Source organism: Podarcis vaucheri (genome assembly GCF_965113315.1).
Source record: "Podarcis vaucheri genome assembly, chromosome: 8".
NCBI classification, from domain to species: domain Eukaryota; kingdom Metazoa; phylum Chordata; class Lepidosauria; order Squamata; family Lacertidae; genus Podarcis; species Podarcis vaucheri.
This window is the reverse complement of record NC_138766.1, coordinates 14,580,717-14,590,526: the sequence shown is the minus strand read 5'-3', so window position 1 is coordinate 14,590,526 and position 9,810 is coordinate 14,580,717.

The window sequence follows — 9,810 nt, the reverse complement described above, 5'->3', positions numbered from 1 at the left end:
TTTTTTAAAAAAATCAACTATGGACATTTAAATCAGATGCTTTATATAGAATATTAGTGTCCAGTCTAAAATCCTTTCTTCACGAGACTTTGGCTTCCATGCTCAGTGGTGTGCGGGATACTGTTGTTTAAGGTTTGAGGCAAGCAATTGTTTCCCAAAAGGAAGGTGACGAAAAATGGCAAAGGGGGAAAATAACCCACAGCCAATACTTAGAAACCAAAGTTGTAATCCAGTGTTTTGAAAATATGGCTGTTTGTACTGTCTATTCAAAAAAATATACACATGCTAACATACACAGAGAATATCATGGTATATCCCTTTAACGGAGGTAACTCTGTATAGGGTTGTCGCTTCCAACGTTTTACCAGCACTGCGTGGAAAAAAGCCTACTGCATTGAAAGAAGGCAGGCATTTTGAAATGCTGTGTTCGGTGTCTCTGGCCAAAGGAATTAGTATTTCATCTGTCACCCATTAATCTGCTTGGGCTGGGAATGTCTACATGGGCCGCGCTCTGGTGACTGAATGAGCTTATGCTTGATCCGTCACAAATACAGGTCACAAAAGCCCAGGATTTCAGCCTTCATGTGGCAGGGCTGACTGTAGAACCAGCAAAGGATATCAGATTTATGCAACCAGCTTCCTGCTGTTGGTGCGGAAATGTGGTGGGGAATGTACCTGTTCTCCTTGGGACCTTCATTTCTGGGTGTTGAATCGGAAACGCCAACACTTTCCAAGCAGGTGTGTGCATGCGTAGACAGGGCAAAGTGGGTTTCCCAGGTGCCCGTCTAGGAACTTACTTTTGACCACATGACATGATGTAATCATAATCCGAGAGGAAATGTCTTGAAATGTTCCATTTCAAGGTTTCTTTAGCCAAATTATATTTTTCTATAAGGTGTAGAGCAGTAAAATGACTTTATTTAATTGTGCTCAAAGCCATTTTCTAGATTTAGGGTGGGGGCAGGTAGCTTAGAACAGATGAAATTTTACAATTGCGATCCTTTATCAATATATGTGTATATATACATATGAATGTGTATAAATATATATATTGTACATTATTGTGTAATTTATTTTAGGCTGCAACATGTTTCTTATTTTTCCAAAGCTTAGTAAAAAAAAGAGAAAAAAATTCTAATGCAAAGCGAAGTTTGATTGTGTGCTGAAACTTAACCATTAAGAAGCGTACTTTTTTTGGTAAATGTTGCATTTCTGCAAAATGGATAATTCGGTTTGGCACGTGCACACAAACACACATGTGCAAGCGCAATAAAGATGTCAGGGTCACTTTCACAACCAGCAAGAATTCTACAAACCTGTTTGGGAATATGGATCAACAACTTGGAGACCCCAGAGATTGAGCCAGCCAGCCTGAAGAGACCACCAGCCAGCCTTCAGTTGCTGAACCAATGGCAAGAGAGGTGTGTGCAGGATTTCTCAGCACCTTCCTGTGTGAAATGGAAAATAATCCTAGCCTGCCACTCTTCAGAGTGTCTCAACTGAAATAGTTTGCTGATGAATGATGACAGTGCTGTTCAACAACAGGTTCTTTTTGCTTGCCATGAAAATATACTGGATAAAAATCAATACTGCGTAGTTTATATTCTGTCTTCACATACAAGAGGCTCATGTATGTATCATATGTCTGTGTGCGTGTCTGTAAGCACTCACACAAATGTTGGCAAATGTTACCAGTTTTTCTCGGCCAGGACAATACTGATTTCTCTAGCATGATCAGACTCTAAATTTGCATCTCTTTGGAAATAAAACAAGAAGAGTATATTTCTTGTGACAGTCCCTCTGATATCGTTAACAAATGTATGCTGTAATATTATTTATTTGGGTCTAGAGCCGGATAAATATTAAAGATCTAACATTTCAGTGCTGAAATACTTATTTAGCTAGATGTTTGGCTAAATAGCAACTTTTTTATTATCTGTGTGGCTGGAATATTTAAGGTTGGTTTTTTTTACCCGAAACTGTAACTTAAAATGCAGTCATCTTTAAGGAAAAGGTCCTTAATTCCAAGAGAGAAAGAAAATGCTATCGACTATAACAAGTACAGCTCAAAGTACACCAATTTGACAACTTGTTTATGAATATGGTTTTATATTGAGCAACCTGTGGCTTGCAAATCAAGTGTTGCTTCTATTTTTCAGTAGGTTATTCATGTTCTGGCCTGGTGTAGGTTCAAATAGGGGATGTGTACCTTTCTCTGAACTCAAAAGCCAAATGTTTGTGAAGTTATGAAATCCCTACAGTTCAACCCTTCAACTTCCACTCTGCAAACCATTATGTCTGTGCTATTGATAAACATATAGGCATTTTCTAGCTCAAGGCCCTTATTTGTATTTTATTTCTACAAATTGCTGTAAAACAGAGAACAATACATATGATGTGGCCATGCCAAAGAAACACATTGCTTTTAAAATTGCCCTTGATCCTTTTTGAAAAGGCCATTGTTCATTTCTACGATTCTAGTTGGGCCTCACATCTACCGTTCATGGCTGAACTTCATTGGTTCAAAATTTAATTCCAGTCAATCTGTAATAGAAGTATCCTTCAAACATTACTAGCAGACATAGGTAGTACTGTAAAATTGTACCTTGGATCCCAAACGCCTTGGTACTCAGACATATTGGCTCCCAAACGCCGCAAACCCGGAACTGAGTGTTCCGGTTTTCAAATGTTATTTGGAACCCGAACATCCGACGGGGCTTCCAATTGGCTGCAGGAGTTTCCTGCAGCCAATCAGAAGCCGCACTTTGGTTTCCAAACATTTTGGAAGTCGAAAAGACTTCCGGAATGGATTCCGTCCAAGGTACAACTGTACACAATTGTTTTATTTTTGAAAATGTGTAGCAGTTTGATGAGACGAGAGCCCAACTCAACGAAAACTGGTTTGCAGATTGCTCAGAGACTTAGTATATCTCAGTAGCAGAATACAGAGGAAGGAACTTAAGGATAAATTACAGCTTGTGGCTTTGTAAGTTAATGAGCAGGTGAAGCTGGGAAGTCAGATCTCAAACAGATCGGTCATGCTCCCGCCATTTTCCGGCTGTTGATCCTTGCACAGGATCTCCTCTTGGCCATCATGAAATGTTTTGGAGAAGCATAGGAAACTGCTCTCACATGGGGAATCCTGAAAAGTCACAATGCATGCATCTCTTTTGTTGGTCTCAGTCCCTGTGGAGATGTGCTTGAGAACCTTGAGTCTTCTGAACTCCCAAGATGGACATCCATCAGTGTGCAGGGACATGCTTCTGCCCATCATGTATGTATGTGAATACAAAGGCAAGGAAGGTATTTTGTGTGTTGGCCAAGGCTCCCCTTTTGACACCCCCCCCAAAACATCTGCTGGTGCTTCGCTTCCAGATATGGAGCCCAGCTTTGAAGGGGAAAACCACAATAAATTCATGGCTGAGAATGGCATTTGCAAGTAGAATGGAAAGGAGCAGGGCAGGATTGTTCCCTCACCTCTGGTCTTCTAAATACCCCTGCAAATGGCCCCCATTTTAGTTGGGTACCCCATGTTTGCTTCGTGCTATGTATCTCTGCCCTTAGACCTGAAGTGCAGTTCCTATGAGGCTTATTACGGACAAGCAGAAAGTTTACTGCACCATCACCTGAGGAATTGACCTGAAAATTAAGAGGGAGAATAAAAGAATGACCCCCCCCCGCCCCTGACACGTGGCTTACAACATATTCATTCTCAGAAGCTTACCAGCATCCGCCTTTTTCAGAAGTGAAGAAATAAACGCACAAGATATTGGAGGGGAAAGTCACATGCAGCTACTTATACAGATATTCTGACTCTCAAATAAATAGATATAAAAGATTGCTTCAGAATGATTTCTCCACCTTCATCATAATATTTAAAGGGTGGTTTGTTTCATGTCACAGATAGGTTTATGTTCTGTCTTCTGTTACTTCACTTGCTGTGCAGGAATTTACCTGAAAGGTCCTTTTTTTTTGGCATTCAGTGGCTTTCCTCATGACAAAAATAAAAACGTAGTTCATGCAGTGATTTAAGAACTTTTAAGGATCTTTTCTCTGGGTAGGTGTTTTCAGTTTTCAAATCCTGATTCTATATTTGCTGCCTCAATGAGTTTTTCCTGCCTGCACCTGAATCGAACCTTACTTGCAGCCCATCAGAAATAGGCCACAAGCAGTGAGGGGGAAAGAAACCCCCAAATTCTTATTGACTCTGGGCAGAAAACACTAAAAGCTTCTAAATAATAAATCTGAATCTATGTGATCTGAGTATCCCATCAGCACAACCGTTTAGTTCAATAGTTGAGGACAGAAGGTGCGTGTTTTTAAAAGGCGACTGTCCCCTGAGGATCTTGGCAATTGGACGCATTTTTCCACCCACCGATCAAAGCCTTTCTTTAAGAATTAGAAATAAGAAGCAATTAAGATTTCTGGAAGGGAAAATTGCAATGGTTGGTGATAGACAGCTAGTAATGGATTGCATGAAAGATGGCATCAGAAAGGCAAAATAACTCAAAAACACCTTTGAAGCCGTAAAGCAATGAATTTTTCATTTCGTTGCAAGATGTATGGATGTATCACCATCCGGTGAGGGGCGCTGTCTTATTCAAATTGGGAGGAAAAGGATGCTTCAGATCTGATTTATTAAGTTTCAAGTTAATAGTGCCTCAAGTATGCAGCCCATTGTCCAGTGTTTGCATTTTAATATCTTTTAAAAGGCCAGTCACTAATAAAGGGTCACAGCCGAGTTACAACTCATTTTATATTAATTCAACCGATGAGACTCAGTTGGAGGACATGGTCTAATTTGGTTGTGCTCTCAAAGCCCTGTGATGGAGCAAAGGTTATTTTCAGAGTGTCAGTGTGTGACTTTTGTGAAATATTTTTGCTGTCCTTAAAGTTATGTTTTTTTATATATATAAAAAGAATCTATTATCCAGGGCAGAAATGGCTAAAAGCCTCTAAATAATAAATAGGCCTCTACATAGGAGTCAGTATACGTTCAACGTGACATTTTAGTTCAGTGGTGACTGTCACAATAAATATTTCAAGACCTACGCAGAGAAACGAAGGCGCAATCTGTCGAGATTTCATCGGGCCTTAAGGCAGAGGCGCTGCTTTGGGATGACTTGTTATTCAGATGACTAGATGAAAGCACATACTGCTTTAACATTTCGCCCACCTAGCCAAAAAAGGAGCCTGAATGTCAAATTGTCAGTGGTTCATTGCTTTGAAGACCAGGCCACACTCTGCTTGAAAGCTATGCCGATATACCAAGACGTCCTCTTGCATAAATTCAGGCAAATCAGGGGGTTCTCAGTAGAGTCGCTGTGCCCCAGTTCAAAGGTGCCATTTACCAAGCCGTGCTAGAAGTTGCAGAGTACAGTGGTACCTCAGGTTAAGTACTTAATTCGCTCCGGAGGTCCGTACTTAACCTGAAACTGTTCTTAACCTGAAGGACCACTTTAGCTAATGGGGCCTCCTGCTGCTGCCGTGCCGCCGGAGCATGATTTCTGTTCTCATCCTGAAGCAAAGTTCTTAACCTGAAGCACTATTTCTGGGTTAGCGGAGTCTGTAACCTGAAGCGTATGCAACCCGAGGTAGCACTGTAATGCGGATTTATAAAGGCCTCTTTTATATTGGCAAATGCAAAGATCATGCCTTTGCCGCCTTTTAATGATTGGACCGTTTAGTTGGGGTCAGTTTAGTCAGCTTTTAAACACTTTGGTGGCTTAGCTATCTCAAGCCTTGGAAGAGAAATGTTGGAGATAATACATATTAAGTGATTTTAAATTAAGCTTCAAGTCTCAAGGGGAAGTAAATTTAACCCACATTCTGCCTTATTTGTAAAGTGCTCCGTTTAAAATCTAGAGACTCCTATCCTGCTCCAAGTGGTCTCTCCTCCAAGTTGCTAGCGAAGTCCACACATACACAGTCACAAACACATAGCTTTGCTAATGCCAGTGCTTGCTACGCTTAGAAAATACAATACCCATGAGCCTGGCCCTCCAGATGTTTTTGTCCTACAACTCCCATCATCCCTAGCTAACAGGACCAGTGGTCAGGGATGATGGGAACTGTAGTCTCAAAACATCTGGAGGGCCGAGTTTGCCTCCCCTTGAGGGAATTGTGGTTGACAGCCTTCATTCTGCAAGCATACAGACAATGGCGGATTCGGGTAGGTAACCGTGTTGGTCTGACGCAGACGAAATAAAGAAATAAAAATTAAAAATTGTCCAGTAGCACCTTAGAGACCAAGTAAGTTAGTTTTGGGTATAAGCTTTCGTGTGCATGCACACTTCTTCAGATATACTGAAACAGAAGTCGCCACAACCTTATATATAGTGGGAGAAAACTATCTTAGTTGGACTCTAAAGTACTACTAGACAATTTTTTCATTTTTATTTATTTAGACAATGGTGGAGTCAAAGTATCTGCTTTTAACATGCACGCATGAGGGAAATACTGGTAGAACCGAGCATCAAATGCAATTGTTCCATCTCATGGTTAACTGGAATTACAATTCTTGTTCCTCTTTCAGCAACAAACACTTCTCTGCGTATAATTTTTTCCTATAAAGAAGGGGAACGACAGAGTACAATAAATTCACGCTTCTGTACTACAGCAATTAAACCAGAAACGCATTCGCTGCCCATCTATCATGAACAAGTCAGCACTAATGGTAGAACTAAGATTGCTTTGATAATGGCCTTTTCAGGGGGGAAAAAGAGATCTGCTTTCAATCTCGCCACGCTATTCAACAACTAAGGTCCACGACCAGCCACAGACTTATGTTCTCTTCGCTTGTGATATATGGAAGAAGGAAGCCCTAGCAACGGCTGCAGCATCTTAAATCAGTGGGATATGAATCAGGATTACTACTTTGTCACATTAAATAGTAAGGGTGACATGATGGAAGGCTTTGGCTTTACATCAACCAGCCCCCCAAATTCAGTAAAATTTACTGTTATGGAAGGAGGACACTTTCAGAGAGAAAGCATTTCCATTAACACCGTCACGATGAACATACCATAACTCCAGTAGCTGATAACTGAGTTACGTACACATCTGTCCGATGAGTCTATTGCATTATAAAGTGACAACTATACCACCATTTATGAGATAGAATTGTAGAGTTGGAAGGGACACCGAGGGTCAACTTGTCCAACCCTCTGCGGTGCAGGCAACTAAACTAAATCATACATAACAGATGACCATCCAACTTTTGTATAAAAACCTTGAAGGAAGGAGAGTCCTCCTCAGATTCTGTGGAAACGCCTTGTAATCTCTCCCTCTCCTTCAGCCTAATGAACTGACTAAAGTACATCAAAATTCAGACATTTAACTTTTTGGATTATGATATAGAAAATGGGAGGGGGGGTTGGCTTTTTGCTGTCCAGCATCCCAAGGCACCGAATGCCCCAAGTCCAGCCAGATTACAAAGCCCCCATCATTCTGCCTGGACACTGAGGTTCAGCGTTGAGGGCCTTCTGGTGGTTCCCTCACTGTGAAAAGCCAAATTGCAGGGAACCAGGCAGAGGGCCTTCTCGATAGTGGCACCCACCCTGTGGAACGCCCTCCCACCAAATGTCAAAGAGAACAACTACCAGACTTTTAGAAGACATCTGAAGGCAGCCCTGTTTAGGGAAGCTTTTAATGTTTAACAGATTATTGTATTTTAATATTTTGTTGGAAGCCGCCCAGAGTGGCTGGGGAAACCCAGTCAGATGGGTATGGTATAAATAATAAATTATTATTATTATTATTATTATTATTATTATTATTATTATTACTTCCAAGTCTCTTGTGTAACTGGTAAAGGGACCCCTGACCATTAGGTACAGTCATGGCCGACTCTGGGGTTGCGGCGCTCATCTCGCTTTATTGGCCAAGGGAGCCGGCGTACAGCTTCTGCATCATGTGGCCAGCATGACTAAGCTGCTTCTGGTGAACCAGAGCAGCGCATAGAAACGCCATTTACCTTCCTGCTGGAACGGTACCTATTTATCTACTTGCACTTTGAAAGCAGTGCTTTCGAACTGCTAGGTTGGCAGGAGCTGGGACAGAGCAACGGGAGCTCACCCCGTCGCGGGGATTCGAACCGCTGACCTTCTGATTGGCAAGTCCTAGGCTCTGTGGTTTAACCCACAGCGCCACCTGTGTAGATAGACGAAAAATAGGCAAGGCTTTTGAAAAATGAAGAACCAGTTTAGTGATTGTTAGTTCTCTCCATCAGCCTCGGATTTGCACAACAGGCAACAGATAGATCCACTAGTGCCTACTGGATGGCAGCCAATTATGGGAAATATGTTTGCAAATATTCATTATAACGTGCTGATTTCCTAGACGGGAAACAGCAATTAATGGCCGAAATGGGGAGATCAGCAAATGCATCTCCTTGATATTAAGGAAATGGCGGCTTCCATATACAGGAAGGGATTGAGATTTGCATTTCAAAGGCACAATATGGCATTTCAAAGGCACAAAACCGGACATTATAAGTTCATTTTAGGCTGGGTAGTTCGCAAGTCTTTGTGGCTTTGTTTAATGTTCTGTATTTTTCTCAGAAGGTTGATAAAGTATGTATAATTATTGTTCAGTAAAAACAGGGCAGCTCTGGTCTCTCTCGTAGCCTTTCCATGCCTGCAAATGTGGGGGTTAAAATAACCCTGAAGAGGATTAATAGTAATCAGTGCTAAGCTTCCTCTTGCATTTCTCCTAGAAGCTCTTAAGGTCACCGCAGCAGCTGTGTCCTGTGGACGAAAAACATACCAATGTTTCAACCAACCTCTTAAAGTTGCACATAATGGCTCCACTCCAGATACGCAGCAACACGTCCATTGCTTGGGAAAAGAGGCTTGGAGATGTGTATTCTCATCTGCATTGCAAATGCAAACTCGTAAGCCACACCTACAGTGGCTGGGGCCACCCTGCCAGATGGGCGAGGTATTAAATAATAAAATCATGATTATTATTATTATTAGTGCAAATGGGGATGCTGTCTTGAGACACACACCATGTGTGACACACACCATGTGCCTCCAGATCCATAGAATCATAGAATCATAGAGTTGGAATAGACCACAAGGGCCATCGAGTCCAACCCCCTGCCAAGCAGGAAACACCATCAGAGCACTCCTGACATATGGTTGTCAAGCCTCTGCTTAAAGACCTCCAAAGAAGGAGACTCCACCACACTCCTTGGCAGCAAATTCCACTGTCGAACAGCTCTTACTGTCAGGAAGTTCTTCCTAATGTTTAGGTGGAATCTTCTTTCTCGTAGTTTGAGTAAGAGCATCTCCGGGCAGAAACTGCTTCTGTACTTGGATCTCCTGGCCTTGGTCACAAATATTGCAAAAGTGAGTTCTGAGTTGATTTTTTCGGTGTCTTGATTCGTATGGCAAATACTGTTTCGGAAATCAACACGTCTTGCATTTGAAGTGGGCATCATCGCTTCCCATGGAAGAGAATGGCTGCATCTTGGTTAAAAATTAACCTTTTAAAGAAATTTATCCAACAGACAGGACAAACTATTTCTGCCTATTGGTGAAACAAAAACACTTGGAACTACAGTAGTACCTCGGGTTACATACGCTTCAGGTTACAGACGCTTCAGGTTACAGACTCCGCTAACCCAGAAATAGTACCTCAGGTTAAGAACTTTGCTTCAGGATGAGAACAGAAATTGTGCTCCGGCGGCGCGGCAGCAGCAGGAGGCCCCATTAGCTAAAGTGGTGCTTCAGGTTAAGAACAGTTTCAGGTTAAGAACGGACCTCCGGAACGAATTAAGTACTTAACCTGAAGTACCACTGTACA